The sequence below is a fragment of the Poecile atricapillus genome, chromosome 3, assembly GCF_030490865.1.
Source record: "Poecile atricapillus isolate bPoeAtr1 chromosome 3, bPoeAtr1.hap1, whole genome shotgun sequence".
Lineage (NCBI taxonomy): Eukaryota > Metazoa > Chordata > Aves > Passeriformes > Paridae > Poecile > Poecile atricapillus.
Window position 1 is genome coordinate 59,103,620 of NC_081251.1, and position 17,174 is coordinate 59,120,793.

At 38.2% G+C, this 17,174-nt stretch overlaps 1 protein-coding gene across 1 annotated transcript in view; it reads right to left on the minus strand.

Annotated features, from left to right (window-relative positions):
* SYNE1 (spectrin repeat containing nuclear envelope protein 1) overlaps positions 1-17,174 on the minus strand; it is a 296,656-nt gene that overhangs the window by 247,547 nt on the left and 31,935 nt on the right.

A 17,174-nucleotide genomic window follows, 5' to 3' on the forward strand; every position in this document is an offset into this window, starting at 1 on the left:
GTCAGCTAGGGACTGAGAAAAAAAATACTTCTTAGCAGACGTATTTGAAAATGTTTAGAATGTCGAATTAAAGATTCGAAATTGCATTATCCAACTTATTTGTGCCCTGGAAGATCCTGCCAGGAAGGAGCCATTAGCTAGTTCAGGCAGTTTCTACACCACTACTTACTACATCCCTCAGTCCTGTCTCAAAGCACTTGTCTGGTTTATGGTGAATTTCCCTGACGGTCAGATCGTCCCTGTGGGACAGCTGCCAGATGCACAGATAAAAATAGCTCCCAAATTAGCTCCTCCAGCTTCAGCAGCAAGGGTCACAGCAGTGGAAGGAAGAGCATCACAGTCCTGCCCCTTTCTTTTGGGTAATCAGTTTTGACACATGGAATAGCAGAGGTATTCAAGTATGTGTAACAGAGATTTTTCTTTCAAAAACAGGAGAAAATATCTATTTCATGGAAAAACAAATCATGTTATTGCCATCATCAGTTCTGAATGAACACCTTAATTTCCTAACAGAAAATTCAAATAAATACAATTGCTGTTTGATGATATTTACTTTTCATAAGAATATGTGTAAATCCCAAAACCTACAGATAGAATATCTAATTTTAGCTCCTGCATTTGTTAGAGACTTGTGCAGCACTGAACAGCATTTTTCCTATTCCACATCTGTAAAATTAAAATGGAATATTCCTTAACATCCATTAAAGTTCTGGAATAGATAACTACTATGCTTGTTGCATTCCTAACAACACACTCCCTAATTTAAACTCATGCAATGCTGCTTCACAGTTAGGGTACATTGGGATGGAAATCACCACACAAAATTCATAGGTCAAAATGTTATCTTCAGTTGATCAGTGGCCAGGTACAAGCTTCCAAAAATGTCTGTGCATTATCATTTAGAAATATTTTCTTTAAATAGAAATATCATCTCACATATAAGAAATACCGAAGGGAAAAAGACTAACCAGCATCTACTGCTAGATTATCACACTTTATGCCTAAGAAAATAATTTTGCATTCTTTAGTTTCCTTTGATATCGATGGGCAGGTAGGATTATATAAGTTTTTGAAATATATTACATTCCCAGATTCTACTTGTAGTCATGGGTTTTTTCAAGTTATGAAAAATGTCACTAAGATACTGCATCATGCTTCATTTCACACTGACTGTTTATGTCAGGGAGGCATCTTGGACTTTGTATGTGACAATTGTTTCTACATTCTGAAAAACAGACTTTGCACTGCATGGTTCCTAACCATGAACAAGCTTTCCTTTTGACACACAGTAAATGTCAGCTGTGCCCTGCAATTACATATATAGGTAACCAAATTAGTTTCCATGGAAGTACTTGCATAGTTCTATGAGGCTGTGTGTAAATAGGTGTAGGGATAGAGACCAAACACACACAGAATTAACCCAGTTCTGCCTTAATTCACACCTCTGTAACTTAAAAAAACTCCCCAACAACACTGATACAACAAAGGCATGCCATAAGAAATAAACCAGGCCTTCAGAACTGAAACTTCTTATCAATTGAGTGAAAATGATTCCATAATTTGTAGTTCCAGTGCATCTTGATGATTTAAGAGACTTCTGACAAAAACTGGAAATTGGAGAACCAGCTTCCAGCTTCTAAAGAGACTCTTTACGAGCAGAAGACACACAGAGTTTCAGTCATACCAACAAACAACGGAAATAGTCCTTCTAAATAACCTGTTTCAAGGGAATTTATGTGAGCAATATATTTTTTATGAGCCCAACTGGAACTACTAACAATAAATTTTCCTTGGTTCTAGTGTTTATTTTGTATAGGCTTAAAAGGAACAGATTTTACCATTGTAAAATCTATGTCTGAACACAAGACAAGCAGTGCATTGATTTTTAAAATTCCATTGTACATATGCTTTTTACAAATTCACCTGGAAGCAATTGTGTTATTTTCCTAGATTAAATTCTCTGCACAGGTACAGTTTATCTATACCCACAGAACCTGTGTGTCACGCAGCTCCTTACGCTCTCCCCACTCGCACGGACTCTTGGCTCCGTGTTCGCACCACTTACCCTGCTGGCACTGAAAGAATTCAGGAAGCACATTCAATAACAGGACATTTCTGCCACCAGCACCTTTATAGTGAGCCATAAGCACTGCTGCTGCTACTGCTGCTGCTGCTGCTGCTGCTACTGCTGCTGCTGCTGCTGCTGCTGTTGCTGCTTCTGCGGCTTCTACCCCTCTCTCGTGTGCAGCGTTTCTTTAGAATTTAGCCAGAAGTAATTTTTCAACAATGATCCGATTTCTTTCCCTCACTGGAAATGCAGGCCTCTTACAAAAATCCCTCCACCATCTCTAATCAGAGAATCCACATGAAGCCAAACCTTAAAAACATCCTTATATATTCTTGCAGAGATGCAACAGCCAGACAAAGCCAGCTGTATTGGAAGCAGCAGTTCTGCCGGTCTCACTGCCATCATCCTTCTTCACTGTTTTTCTCTGGAAAGATTTTATTATCCCAGCATCAGCCAATCCGCTAGCAGAAATCTCTGATGTCAAGAGCTTGAATAATTCATCCAGGGACCACGACAACCCAACTACACTGCTGATATCCTAAAGCAAAAAGATGTGTGCAAAAATTGATGCAGCTTTCTCACCAGTGCTTTTTTAACAACACAGTGCTCAGTAAGTAAAAATGGTTGAATGGCACAGACCTTCTCTAGGTTGTCACACATATAATGGAAAACAGCTTTTAAAAACAACCACTTGGGTTCACTGCATACTCCTGTGAGACAGGGATGTCCTTCAGCTTTGCAACTGAAAGTGGAATAAATAGCAAGCAATGAATCCGAACAGATATGTAGGCCACTTAGCTTTGAATAATGTATTTGATCTGTTGTACAAGGGGCACAAAACATATGTAAGGATGTTGAGAATTTTTTGGAGTGTGCCTAGATCAGCCTGAAACATACACAAATTTCTGATAATTTTCAGTACTTTTGGTTTCATTAAATCAGAGCACCAGAGCACTTGAACAGATGTTTTTTTCTCTGGTAAAATGAAGGCAGATATGAAACATCTTTTGTGGAGATTCATATGTTAATTCCCTACAGGGGCCAACAGAGTAACATACACTGTTGAAATGAAAATAAAAAGGCTCACTTTTATTATGCCATTATTGCAAATGTATCATTATAGAGGTCAAACTCAAACTTCTGTTTCTGTAAAATACAAGGACTCTGACAATATGATTCTGCATCTGAAAGAAATGTTGCAAGAAAGATACCTTAATCAAATATCTTCTTTTAATTATGTAAATAATACTGTAAATATCTTCATATTTTTACAAACCCTTTCTCTGCTAAAGCATCACCAACAGACTGCTTTTCTACAATTTTTTTTTAGGCAAAAAAAGAACAAACATAATTGGATATATTTACTTTAAAACATTTAAAACAAATTATTTGGCTCAATTAACACAAACAACTATGCATCTTCAGACAGTTATGAAGATGCTGATGGAATATTCATTATGCATACTTTTTCTAATGTCTGCTATCATGCTGGCAGGTGTGTACTGTGCAGCAGCAGATGGCACATCAAGCACCTGGTGCTTGGGGATGGGACAGTGCAGGGTGGCAAATACGGTGTTCTGCTTCAAGGTAACAGAAGAAGGAGGCTCAACACACAGAGTCACAACAGTCAAGTTCACACATGTCTAATAAAAGCATCTTGATTAATTCTCACAGACTGAAAAATTTGTTTTTATGAAGATTTGTTTTGTTTCTTGCTTTAGTGGAATTTAAGTTTCTCACAACTCCTCATTTTCAGTATCCTTTTTTTGTTTTCTTTGGTTTTGATAGTGCTGCACTAAAAACAACAAAGAGCTTTTTGTCTTATTTTGCTTTCCAGGTTCATGCCATACTGCTGAATCAACATGGAAGTACAGAAAAGTGTCCCAAAACAGCTGCAATGTTTCCATGTCACATGAAAACACAGCACAGAAAGCAGTGGACAGCACCTCAATAGAAAATTTTGTTTGATGAGCTGTCTGGCATACATTCTCTAAAGCCTTCAGTAAGTTATGCTATGTAACAATTCATATCGTCATTAAGAAGAGTTTTAACTTAAAGCAGCTGTAGAAAAGCTTGCAGAGTGAAAGCAATACTGTGTGGATATGCTTATGAAAAGGGGCAATATTTTAAGCTACATGATTTAATCAACACTTTCACAACAGGTGGACTACCCCAATTAGGGGTAGTGCACAGAGACAATGCAAATTCATTCCTTGTCCTTTCAACCACCAGCTGATGTTTTTTTATGGGACAGGAAATGTCCCATTAATGTCCCATTAATGCCAGGAAAGTTTTGGCTTTTAAAAAATCCTCAACAAACACATTTAATTTCGTGGTACATACTCTAAAGTATGTATTTTTTCTAAGTTTCTGGGTTTAACAGTAACTCTATTGACTTTAGGATAAAAAGAAAGGATTAAAGCAAAGAGGGAAAAAACATTTTCAGCAGCCATTGCTACTCAGTAGACAACAAGACTTAGCAGTATTGATACAAAAAATGAGAATATATATTTTTAATTCCTCATGCATTTATCAATTTTTTATATTTTAAGGTGAAAGACAGCATTTGTCAAAGTGCAGCTTTCAGGTACGTACTTCTACTGAATGTGCTTTATCAGAGATGGTGAGATGGTCACAGTAACAGACCATTTATCTAAATTTCCAAGATTTGGGATCTTGGTCTACACATCTACACATAGCCTGCTCCACCACCGAGCACTAGCCTGCTCTCCATCAGATTCTGCAGAAAGAAAATCCATACACAAGGGCTAGAAGGGAACCTGTCATCCTTGGTCAAAGCCCTACTAGAGAAAATCATGGGGATCAGCTCTCTTGCTTGCACAATGTTCAGGTAACCTTAGTACATTCTTTTGAGAACCAAAGGTTTTATGTCATGTAGAAGAGTGGAAATAGAGAAGACCCACACAATACTGGTGGAATAATTAGAGGAATCTGAAGTATGGAGAAGCAGGCTCACATCTGCAGCAGCACTGCCTGCTGTGTCACATGCTGCTGCACAGCAACTGGCACACAGCTGAGGACTTTCTGCTTTTACTGTCTGAATGTATTTACAAAATATGTATTTTAAATTTCAGCAATTCTTATTTTTTTCCTTCTAAGAGAGAGAGAATGTCTATCTAGCCACTGTTTATAAAGATACAAAGAATGATTCCACTTACCATCCAAAGAAGGTTGCATTTTAAAAAAAATCAGGCTAGAATAAAGCATAAACTGAACAAATCAATGTACCTTTTTTTGCTCTCAATCAATTTATTGCAAGCACAATGAGAAAACAGGCTCTCTAGAGGCACATGCTGTGGACTGTGAAAGCAGATTAAATTTTTGAGATCTGGGGAACAAAAAATGTAGCCAGCAGCAGAGAGTATGTGCTTTAACTCAGGCTGTTGGCTGCACCTCCCAGCAGCACTTAGACTGTCACAGCATATGTTTCTACTGTGGGACTTGGGAGACTTCCAGTCCTTAAATCCAAGGTAAGGCCCTGTTGTGGCCATATTCTCATGAGCACATCAGATGTTCCTGAGCCATCCAGACTCACATTATCCCCCACTTTCCTGCACTCTGGTTTTCACAGGAAGGATCAGAGCATGAACAGAGCACAGCGCAGTGATTTTATCTTGATTCTTAGAAGCCAGGACACTGGGCATAACTGCACTGCCCCTAACTTCACTTTGACCAGAAAAGCTTCCCTTGGTGTTTGGAGAAATGAATAAAACAATATATCTGCATTGGATTGGAAGATGTGTCCGAAATATCTTTTTTTCTGACTCTGTGGCTCTTTCCCATTTCCAGTCTTTGCAGCATACTTGCTCCTATCCTGTGTTTTGAATGACTAAAAATAGAACAAACCAAAATTAAATTGCTATGCAACGTATTTTGCCTGCATGGGCTGCATTATGTTCTTCTGCACGTGTAGAAGCAGAATGCATTCATAACTAATCAATGAATGTATTTGCATTTTATGTTTACTGTGTATTTGCCTGTGCTGCTGCACTATTTTCATCTCACTGACTGATGTCTTAATCTCCATATGATGTAAACATATTATTCACCTATGACTCACTTTCATAGTATCCACACTCGAATGAATACAGTCAGAAATTAAAACACCACCATTTAGAAAACCATTATAGGCACACTTAATTCATTTTTAAAAGCAGCACCCTGAAGAAGATATTAGCTAAAATCAGGATACCCAATATTTGAGTTAATCATGTGTAATGGTTTCAGTTTCATCTCAAAGAGTCAGGATTTGCTGCTCTGCAGGTGTCTGTTTATTCATCTGTTTGGCACAGGGGACAGTGAAATTAAGTGTTCACACACATTTATCTTCTCCTGCACCAATAGATAAGGTGAAAACAGCCTGATATAACTGATCAGACTCAATTTGCCATTTTTTTTTTATAACTACTTATTTTCCTTAATTATATACTTAAAGGGATGTATATATATATATATATAATTATAATTAAATATTTTTTTATATTTATATATTTATATATTTAAGTATATACTTATATATACTCAAATCACATAGAAATCTAGGAAATCCAGTGAATTTCATTAATAAGAATAACTATCCTATATAGCACTCCTATGTCAATCTATTCATGCTAGAAAGTAGGCACACCAGTTTAAAAATTCATTTTCGCTGAAGGTTTTAGTATTTAAAGGCACTGATGAGAAATCATCCTTGTCTATAAACTACCTACTACAGTAGAAACTGCAATGACCATAATTTTTTTTAAAAGGGTCCCAAATAAATATTTTGGGTGTTTTGTTACAGCCCATTGCAGTTCTGCAACTGGCATGATATTGCCATTTACACATTCTTCTATTGACATGAAAAACTTTTGTGTAATAACCTTTGTGTGTTGTTGGTCCACTCCCTTAGAGCTTTTAACAAAGTCAAATTTTAAAAAAATAACATGTCACATTGAAAAGAAGTCTAATTTTTAACAGAAGTCTTAAAGACAAGCAGTATTCACATCAAATAATTTAAAGAAAATAATTTTAAGAACATCTTTTAAAATGTTGATTATAGCTCTATAGGTAATCTAGGTCAGTACCAGTATGTCTACAAGTATCTTTATTAGTTAGGGCTTTAAGCAGTCATCTGCAGTCAAGAGAAGTAGCTAAAGAGCAATTATACAAAAAATAATTATGAGATCAGATTGAAGGTAGCAGATCTCTGAAAATGGAAAGCTTGGGCTGTGATTCCATCTTTTACTCTTTGGTACTCACATGAACTCTTAAAACAATGGAGAGTCTTGCTTTCCTGAAGCCAACCTTGTCAGGCAGGCAAGTTACTGTAACAGCCATCACTGATTTGCAGTAGATTTGCTAATGTCATTTGACATTAATAGAACTGCTCATAACATTATGCACTACAACCTTTGAGAGAGACTTTGTGCAAAAATGTCAGAGCTGAATTGGAATTTGAATGTTTAATGTTTCTATGTCGTAAGACACAGAAACGTAAATGCACTGCAGCAAATGCACTGCTTGGAGCAAATTTCTACTACCAGTAGTAAAATTATCATTTTTCAATGCCTCAGTGAATTCATTAGCCTAAAAACAGTGGGAAAAAAACTTGATTTGGATATGGAAAAATCATAATTTACTGAAATAAATCAAAACTAATGGAGATATACTGGTCATACGCTGTCCAATGGATTAAATCAGGGTATAAAGGTCTTTTACTTTAGTGGTATTTTTAGTATGTTGCTCATGAATTCAGAATATTCACCAATAATTATATTGAATATTTATGGTTTTTTATAGTAACAAATCTTGAAAATACTATAATACAAATAAAAAAGACTAGAGCAAAACAACAGAAGAGCTTCAAAATCAGTAAGAATATTTTATTTTGCATAAAAATATATAAAAACATAGACGTGGTAGTATGGATTAAAGCAATACTAAATTTTGTGGCACCAAATAATATATCCTGCTATGTTGTAAGATGAGAAACAGCACACCACACAGAAAGGAAGCAAGCTGTCCATCAAATACCAGGAAGCACTTTTGAGGTGCTAACTATCCAAAAATGAGGGATTTTCAAGGAAATCAAATTGGGCAATGTCTTGAACAGAAACAGATTTCCCTGATAATGATAGTTATTTTTGAGATCCACATTCTTGCAGTCTCTGTGCTGTCTGTCCTACATGGCACATGACATCTTGGAAAAATGCATGACTTTGACGACCATTTCTGAGAGTCCATTCACAACCAGTGAATTCTTTTAATGAAAGCTGCATAGGCTCTGAAGCCCTCTGAGAACATCAAATGGCCTAAACATTCAATGACCCCTCAAAGTGATAAGAATCATAGATTTGTCTATGGTGTTCAGTTCAGCTAGCCAAAGGTAAAAGAGGCTGCTAAAGCTTCAGGGCAGACTGGTGAGCTACAAAGTGCAATTCCATTAGGATTTGTTTCAGTAAAATCTTGATTCCTACAGACAACTTGGTTATGGTAACTAAGTGATATCTAGGACTGGAAGACTGTGCAATTGCTCAGGCATGGAAAGAGAAACAAAGCTAGTAAAGAAATTACCTGCTAAAGTGCTACAAAAAATAAAGAACTACAAACAAGTTTATGACTTAGGGCTGACAATGCTTTAAAAAGTCAGTGGAAATAAAATTACTTTTTGTCAATCCATCTACAAGCTATTTGTGATGAAAAAAATCTTTATTTTACATTGGTTGATTTGGCTTTGCTTTTTTCTTAATACAGGAATGAATAAGCAGGACCTTCAGAGTTACACATTTGGCAAGAAGCAGAGCTCTGGATATCCCTGAAAAGGTTTATCCTAATTTGTCCAAATTACAAGCCTTTTCAAATTCTTATATACACTTGAATTTTAACACTTAGACTCTCCAATAACCCACCTTCATAGCCTTGATGAAACACTAAGCAGACTTAACACAAACTGTTCCCACAAAGAGCAGCTGAACATGCTTTAACTTGGGGAATACAGGGAAAAAAAAAAACCCCAAATTTTACTGTCTATAATTGCTCCAGCTTCAAATAATCCTACAGAGAAGCTGCAAGCTCAACATCTCTCCTCATTTCCCCTCTCATCCCCATGATGGCAGCTGGATGTAGCTCTGTTTCAGGCATAGAAGGGGCAGAAGCTGGGGTAAAGGAAGGAATCTAAGGAGGAAAGAAGAAACATGTGAATTATCTAGACAACATGTACCCAGAAGGTGGGAGAAACCTTTGACTGGCACCGGGAAAAGTGAAAGAAACAGGCAGAATTTGCTTGTGCTGTCCTGGAGTGCATGGCACTATTGTCATTGCCAAGACAACTCAGAAGTTACATATTCCAGTCATAATCATGCCCGTACAAACTTTATTTTCTCCTCTTCTACGTGTGTAATAAGACCAGTCTTTAATTACATAACCAAACAGATTTTAACTACATGCTCCCTACCATTTTTTGTGCATGAAGGGAAAATTGCCAATTAATAAATTATGGGGTTTTATTTTTTATTGTTTACAATAATGTTGCTCTCCCTGTTCAGACCCAATTAAGCACGTTACTTTGCAACTTTTGCACTATTTCTGTAACTATTTCTTCTCTTTATTATGAAAATACTATGAAAAATAATGGGGGAGAAATAATTAAGTTCACAAAAAAACAAAACAAAACAGAACCCCTTTAGAAAATCCTCGAATCCCAATGTTTTGAAGAGAAAAAATTAAAAACAAAACTGTCTACAATGTGAATGAAGACAATTCAATCTCTGAAACCAAGTCTTAGGAATGATGGACTTCATCATACACCAAAATCAGAGTCTGTTCTCTGAACATCATTCCACCCCAAAGTGCTAGGATACAGCTCATAATCAACAACCGATCTGAAAGTTGAAAAACAGACCTCTTTCCCACCTGAATTTTCCTATCAGCCTATGAGATATATCCTCCTTACAAAGAGGCAATGAAAATCACACTTTGTAAATAACTAGAGCAAAACCCAGACAAGTTCATTCACTAGATCAGCTAGCTACACAATAGCTAGAAAAACACTTATAAGCATGCTGCTTTTCAGGGGACACTCATCCCATACTGGCATAAGCAGTTAGGAGATTGTTCATTCATCCATACTGAAAAGTTGAGTACTCACAACTGCACACATTTAGAAAGTTTCTGTTGACAGTGATATTTATTGAATCTCACAAGTTTGAAATTTCTCAGGTCCCTCTAATTTTCTCATAGCATAAAGTTCCAAAAGAATTCTAATTAATACTAATAAAATTAATTAGTACTAATTAAAAAAGCCAAGAAATTCAGTGCTTGAACTCCAGCCTTTGAACAGAGAAACATGATAGGTACATTCCAGAGTTCACAAAATTTTGCTGCTAGTAGTTAAGGAAGGAACAAGAATATTGGTCTCAAGCAGCACCTTGATGAACGCATTTTGATTTGCCACAAATTTCTAGGAAAGAAAAAAACACCCTTTCTCTTAATCCAATGCATAATCAATGAGAAAATACAAGATGAATACATTTTAAAGTACCAAAAACCTCACTTCCTTCAGCTCATTCACAACGTACACCAGAGAGTGAACTCTCTGGTGAACTTCAGGAGAAGCTCTGCAAGCTGAACATGCATTTTATAAGATTTTGCCTGTATTTATTCCAGTTGCCCTGACACAATTCTTCTGCAGAATGGGAAGGCATGGAATATACGACACTAAATAGAAAGAAACTCCCTAACACAACTTCTAGACTCTAAGTTCATTTTATTCTTCCAGAATGGTATAAAAGTAGATTCCCTTAAACCAGCGGTCTAATCCAAAGATGAAGTCAAATCAGTGCTGACATAGTTTGTGCTTGTTTGGTTGGGTTTTTTTCAAACATCTTTCTAATATTCATTCTGGGCAAGTATGTGGTGATTGCTATCGATGGCAGTGATGAGGCAGCTAATTACAAGTGCAGCAGACATTAGCAATCGGTCTGGTAACATATTCCAATAGGCACAGCATGCTATTTGTATGCCCAGACACAACTGGATGAACTCAAAGAACACCATAGGCAGGAAGTCTTCATGTTGTAGGATTTCCATGTGCATGTGGGGCAAGAAAACAGCAGAGTACATGAATGTTCACTGTGGAGGTAAAATTTCTTCCCTAATTTCCTGTGGGCCTCTTAAATGTGAGATGAATTACAAACTTTTGAGTTTTTCACTTTTATCTAAATTGCTCTCCTTCACAAACTAAAAGTGTTACAGAATTGTATTTGTTTAATCTAGTGGACCTGGTGGTCCTCAAATACAACAGATGTGAGCACATATCCCAACTCATAAGGATATGACAACTCAGCTGCAATAACTCCCCTACTTTCCCAAGCTTGGATTCATTAGGAACCATCAAGGATCAGAGAAGATTCAAGATACCACTCAGTGGACTTCTCTTCTGTGTGATCAAGTCCCCAAGAGTCTGGGACACAAACAGCAGACTTATAGAACCAAAGCATGGTTTGGATTGGAAGGGATCTTAAAGACCACCTTGTTCCAACTGACTCGGCATGGGCAGGGACACCTTCCTCTAGACCAGATTTCTCAGAGCTCCATCCACCCTGGCCTTGAACACCTACAGGGATGGGGCATCCACCACTTTTCTGGGAAACCTGTTCCAGTGTCTCACCACCCTCACAGTAAGGAATTTCTTAATATCTAATCTAAATCTACTCTCCTTCAGTTAAAAGCCATTCCCTTTTGTCCTGTAAAAAGGGAATGCTGCCCTTGTAAACCTCCAGCTCTCTTGTATCCCCTCTTTAGGTATTGGAAGGTGCTATAAAGTTTTCCTGGAAGCTTCTCTCCAAGCTGAACAGCTCCAACTCTCTTAGCCCATCTTCATTGCAGAGGTGCTCCAGGCCTCTGATCAATGTGGTGGCTTCCTCTAGACACCCTCCAACAGGTCCACATTTTTCTTGTGTTGGGGACCCTAGAGCTGGATGCAGCATTCCAGGCAGGGTCTCACAAGGGCATACTTTTTTTGATGCAGCTCAAGGTACGGTTTCAGGTTACTTCAACTTAGTTATAAATTTTACTGAAGACACACAACTTTCTTGTCCTCTTCACTCTCAGCAGAAGCAAAAGAAAGTATTTATTACTGTGTAATATCATACTTAACTTCCCTCACGTAGCAAGAAAAATATTACTAAATCACAAAAAATTCAATGTTTTGTGAGAAGCATGTATCTTCTATGAAATAACCAGAAACATTTAAAAAAGTAAAAGTGATGATAAATGCACTGAAACTACCTTCTATATTTACTTTATTAAAAAGACATACTTTACTTTTAAATGAAAGGATCATATACTAGCCTTCAATTAGCAGCATAAAATCCCCCCTAAATTTTATACATACTACACAAACATAGGGTAAAAACATCTAATTAAAACTTCGTTAAAGCAATTCTTGAGAAAACATCTTGGTTTGTTGTTAGAAGGCTCTTTTTCATTGTGGCTAGGTATATGTCTCTTCCTTTTGTGTTGTTTTTAATTACCATAATATGAAAAAGAAAAAAGAAAAAAAATTAGTTGTAAATGGGTATCTAACGCATACACTGTGCTTGTTTGGTACAACAATTGCTTTATTCAGTAAATTTAGCATGTATGTCTTCCTTTTCTGTATCATTGTTTCATGACATACCTGAGGCTACCTTCTAGAAAGCTTGAAACCTCATGGCCTGATTGTGATTTCACACTGAGTCATTCCACTGACATCATCAGGGCCGCATGAGAATAAATCAGAGCATGATGAGAACCACAGTGAGATGTATTGGGGTCTACATTCAGCTGTAAAGTCAATCTAAGTGAAAGGAAAAATAGACCACACAGATTTATACTTCAGCATTCTTAATCAGGCTTTTTCAATTTGATCCTCCCTAGGATGCGTCTGTTGCATTCTTCAAATAGAAAAAAACAAAATTATCATGAGAAGCCACACAGTATCTACATTTCAGAGTCAGTAAATAAGACCCCTGAAGACTCAAAAGAACACTTGTCAGTTTTCTCTAAAGATAACCAATACGAAACAGCAGAACGTGAGGACTCTGCTGTAGATCAGATTATGACAATAATGATGATGAACCTAGTGAAAGGTTTTAACTGCAGTTCATCAAAAACCACCACCCAAAAATATTTTCTTATTATAAGTTTCAAATTCACTTTTCAAAACACACCAAGATCTGGGGTTTTGGAAAAGTATCTTAACACAGTGAAGGAACAATACAGCAAAGTTGCCTGCCCAACCTGAAGTACAGACCCTGTATGAAGTCAGAGCAGCAACTGTGGCTTCCAAAGATTCCCGTCCCTTCTGCTCCTACAGCAGTAGCCATTATCCTGACTCCACAGGGGAAGTAGCAGCTCCAGCTCGGGTTTTCAGGGCTCTGGCACAGGCAAAGGCAGCAGCACAGTGGTGACCTTGTTCCTGTACAGCGATGTGCTGCCTTTATTTTATGTATGCCAACTGCACTCCTAGTAAATGCACAACATTCTCAAGAGGTGTTAAAAAAAGCACTGTTTGTATCTGCTAGTGCAGAAGGATGCAATGGAAACAGAAAGGACACTACAAGACCTGAAATTCATATCCTGTTAGAAATAGAGCTGCATGACCATATGCTGTAACTGAGAAGCAACTGTGGTGTTGGCTTATGAACAAAACCAGTGACCCTAATTACAACACCAATAGTTATTTCCTACCAGGCTGCAGCAACTGATAAAACTCATTTTAAACTGAACCTTGCAATAGAGGAACAACATTTGCCTCTTACTCTCCTTGCGAAAAGGAGAGAAATAGCTGGCGCTTCTCCGTTAACATTTATTCAAACAAAAGAAAAAGTAATTTGTCCAGCTCATCTTCTGGTTTGGGCAAGTATGTGTGCCTGGCCTATAAAACAACTCCAGTGAAGATAAAAAAATTGGTTTATTTCAGGTAAAAAAGCAAAGTCTGTGCCCTAGGAGGTCAGATGCCCATTCTTCTTTGTGTATGTTCACTGAAGAAGAGGACACAAGCCACTTAGAATTAATAAATAAATATATAAATACCTACATAAGGTCAGAAAAATAAAATATTTGCTTGTGCTAATTCATACTGTGTAGCATTATCAGTAGTTCTGGTATTAAGTTTTGCTAATTTCCACTTAACTATTGTTTTTGCCAAGAAAAACAAGATAATTATTATAGCACTTAGATATTACTGACCAGCATGAAACCATGTCCCAGGAAAAAATCCCATTAACAAAGAAATGTATTACTGAGTGAATTTCTACCACCTCTAAACTTTGATACTTGTTTTTTTATTAGCACTGTCGTTTCTAGCTGGTGAAACAGATCCTTCACTCCTGAAGGGAAACTGTACTCCAGACAAAGCACACACGTAAAGAAATTACTTTCAGTGACCTCTAGTAAATCCTTCTACAGGCAAGAAACGTGCAGCACAGGGGCTGAGCATGGGGTCCAGGGTCCAGGTGTAACATCACAGAGAGTGCAACAAGGATCCAGTGGTAAGAGTGGCTGGACTTGGCAGCAGAGCTGGAAAAAGGAGCAGGCATTGGGGGCAGGTGGGACCTGGCCCCAAGAGGGATCAAACACTCTCAGCCTCCTCCAGGGACGTCTTCACAGCAACACCTGGGCTCCTTCCCACCAGCAAAATGCTGCATTTCACACCATGCTTATACAAACTCTTCCTAGATCAATTTGGGTACGATTTTCTCATGATGACAATGTCTGCATTTAAAGACTGCACCTCTTAATTTTGAATTATTTCCTTCGTCTGGGAAAGCAATACTTTGTGACATAGTAGAAAAATTAAATGCTGTCTGGTCAACAAACAAGCCCAAACAAGTCTGCCACAGCATGCAGAGCTGAAATACTTTCACTCAGCTGCTTAATGGTACATAATGTTCACTGCATAACAACAAACTGTTCAATCTTTCTTAGCTCACATTGCTCAGCTGGCAATGAAGTTAGATATTCTTTCATACCAGGAAACTAGAAAAACTGCAACAGAAATGATTACAGGCTACAACCTAGTATCTTGATCTATGCCTCAAAAATACCACAGGATTTTCTAATTGTTTTGACAAAGGAATTATACTTCCTGAAAGACACTGAAGGTTTGAAGTCCTTGATCAAAGTCCAAGAAGCCTTTATAAACTTCAGTGGGTACAGCTTGTGTCCTGTCTGGAGAGAATAACAGTGAAATGCAGTGAAAAACTCAGTTTCCCATTGCTATTCTAGAGTTGTCCGAACATGCTGGTCAACTTTTCATACTAAGGAGAAGAGTATCAAAGACTGATTCTGAAAGCAAGTATCTGCAGATACTCTCAAGACCACTTGTCATTAAGGTTAAAAAAAAAGTAGGTCCTTTAGGCTCTCAGCAGATGGAGGACAACTCTGCCACCTTCACAGTGTAAAATAAAAATACTACACCAGTACTTTCATAGGTTACTGCTATTGAAGTACTAACACAGTTAGTACAAAAATTATTAGTGTAATTATTCAGGAAGTTTGACTAAAAACATCACCTGAGTGACCCACTTCAGAGAATATATAACCAAAACCTATAGTTTTAAGTTCAGCCCCATTTACTCATTGTAAGGCCAGAGGAGTATAACCACAAACAGTCCCAAGCCAGAAGTGTGATAATCAGCTCAAATGATAGCTTCTGCAGAAAAGTTCACATTTGAGGCAAAGTGAATGACAGAAGTTTCTTAAATTCTCCCATGCAGGGTCTACACCAGAGCCTGCTACAGTCTCATGATAAATTGAGTTATTAGGATATGATATAAGCAACAACTCCCCCCAATGGTGATTTTAAATTTTTTTACAATTATACTAGCATCTGACTTATAAACCTTCCTCTTCAGCCATGAAAGCCAGAAGATGATTTAGTATTTTATTTTAGTGTTTTGCTAATAATTGAATCCCAGAAGCATCAAATTTTATGAGCTGGCCATTCTGTAATCAAAGGCTGACAATGGCCTTTTAAGTACATGATGATGGTAGACATTCTAGAGCTAAAAAAATAGGACATAAATATGAAGACCCTTCCAAACTGCACTAGCTCTTGCATCAATGGTAATTGCACTTTTCATTACAATTTGTCCTTCAGTACTTTGAAGCATCTTAGCCCGGTTGGTTCTCTTCAACACTTTCATAAGTGACTTGGATGCAGGACTCAAAGGAATACTAAGTTTCCTCCTGATACTAAATCGGGAAGAGCTGCCGACTGCCTTGAAGGCAGAGAGGCCCTTTGGAGAGAACTCAGCAAATTAAAGGGCTGGGTGATCACCAACTGTATGGAATCTAACAAGGGAAACTGACAGATCCTGCATCTGGGACAGGGCAACCCTGGATGTACAGACAGACTGGGGAGTGAGATCCTGGAGAGCAGTGCCATGGAAAGGGACCTGGGGGTCCTGGTCCATGGCAAGTTGAACACGAGCCAGCAGTGCCCTGGCAGCCAGGAGGGCCAACCCTGTCCTGGGGGCACATCAGGCACAGCATCAGAGCTGGGCAAAGGAGGGGATTGTCCTGCTCTGCTCTGAGCTGGGGTGGCCTCACCTCCAGTGCTGGGGGCAGTTCAGGTGCCACAATGTGACAAAGACATTGAGCTGCTGAAGAGTGTCCAAAGAAGGGAAACAAAGATAGTGAAGGGCCTTGAGGAGAAGCTGTATGAGGAGTGGCTGAGGTCACTTACCCTGCTGAGCCTGGAGAAGAGAAGACTGAGGTGAGACCTCATTGCAGTTACAACTTCCTCAAGGGGGAAAAGAAGGGGCAAGCACTGATCTCTGTGGTGACCAGTGACAGGACCCAAGGGAATGGCCTGATGTTGTTTCAGAAGTGGTTTAGTTTAGATTTTAGGTAAAGACTCTCAACCCAGAGGATGTCTGAGCACTGGAACAGATTCCCCAGGGAAATGGTCACAGCACCAGCCTGACAGAGTGACAGAAATGCTTGAACAATGTTCTCAGGCACATGTTGTGGCTCCTGGGGCTGTCCTGTGCCAGGCCAGAAGCTGAACTTCAGTGATCCTTGTGTGTCCCTTCCAACTCAGGATATCCTATGATTC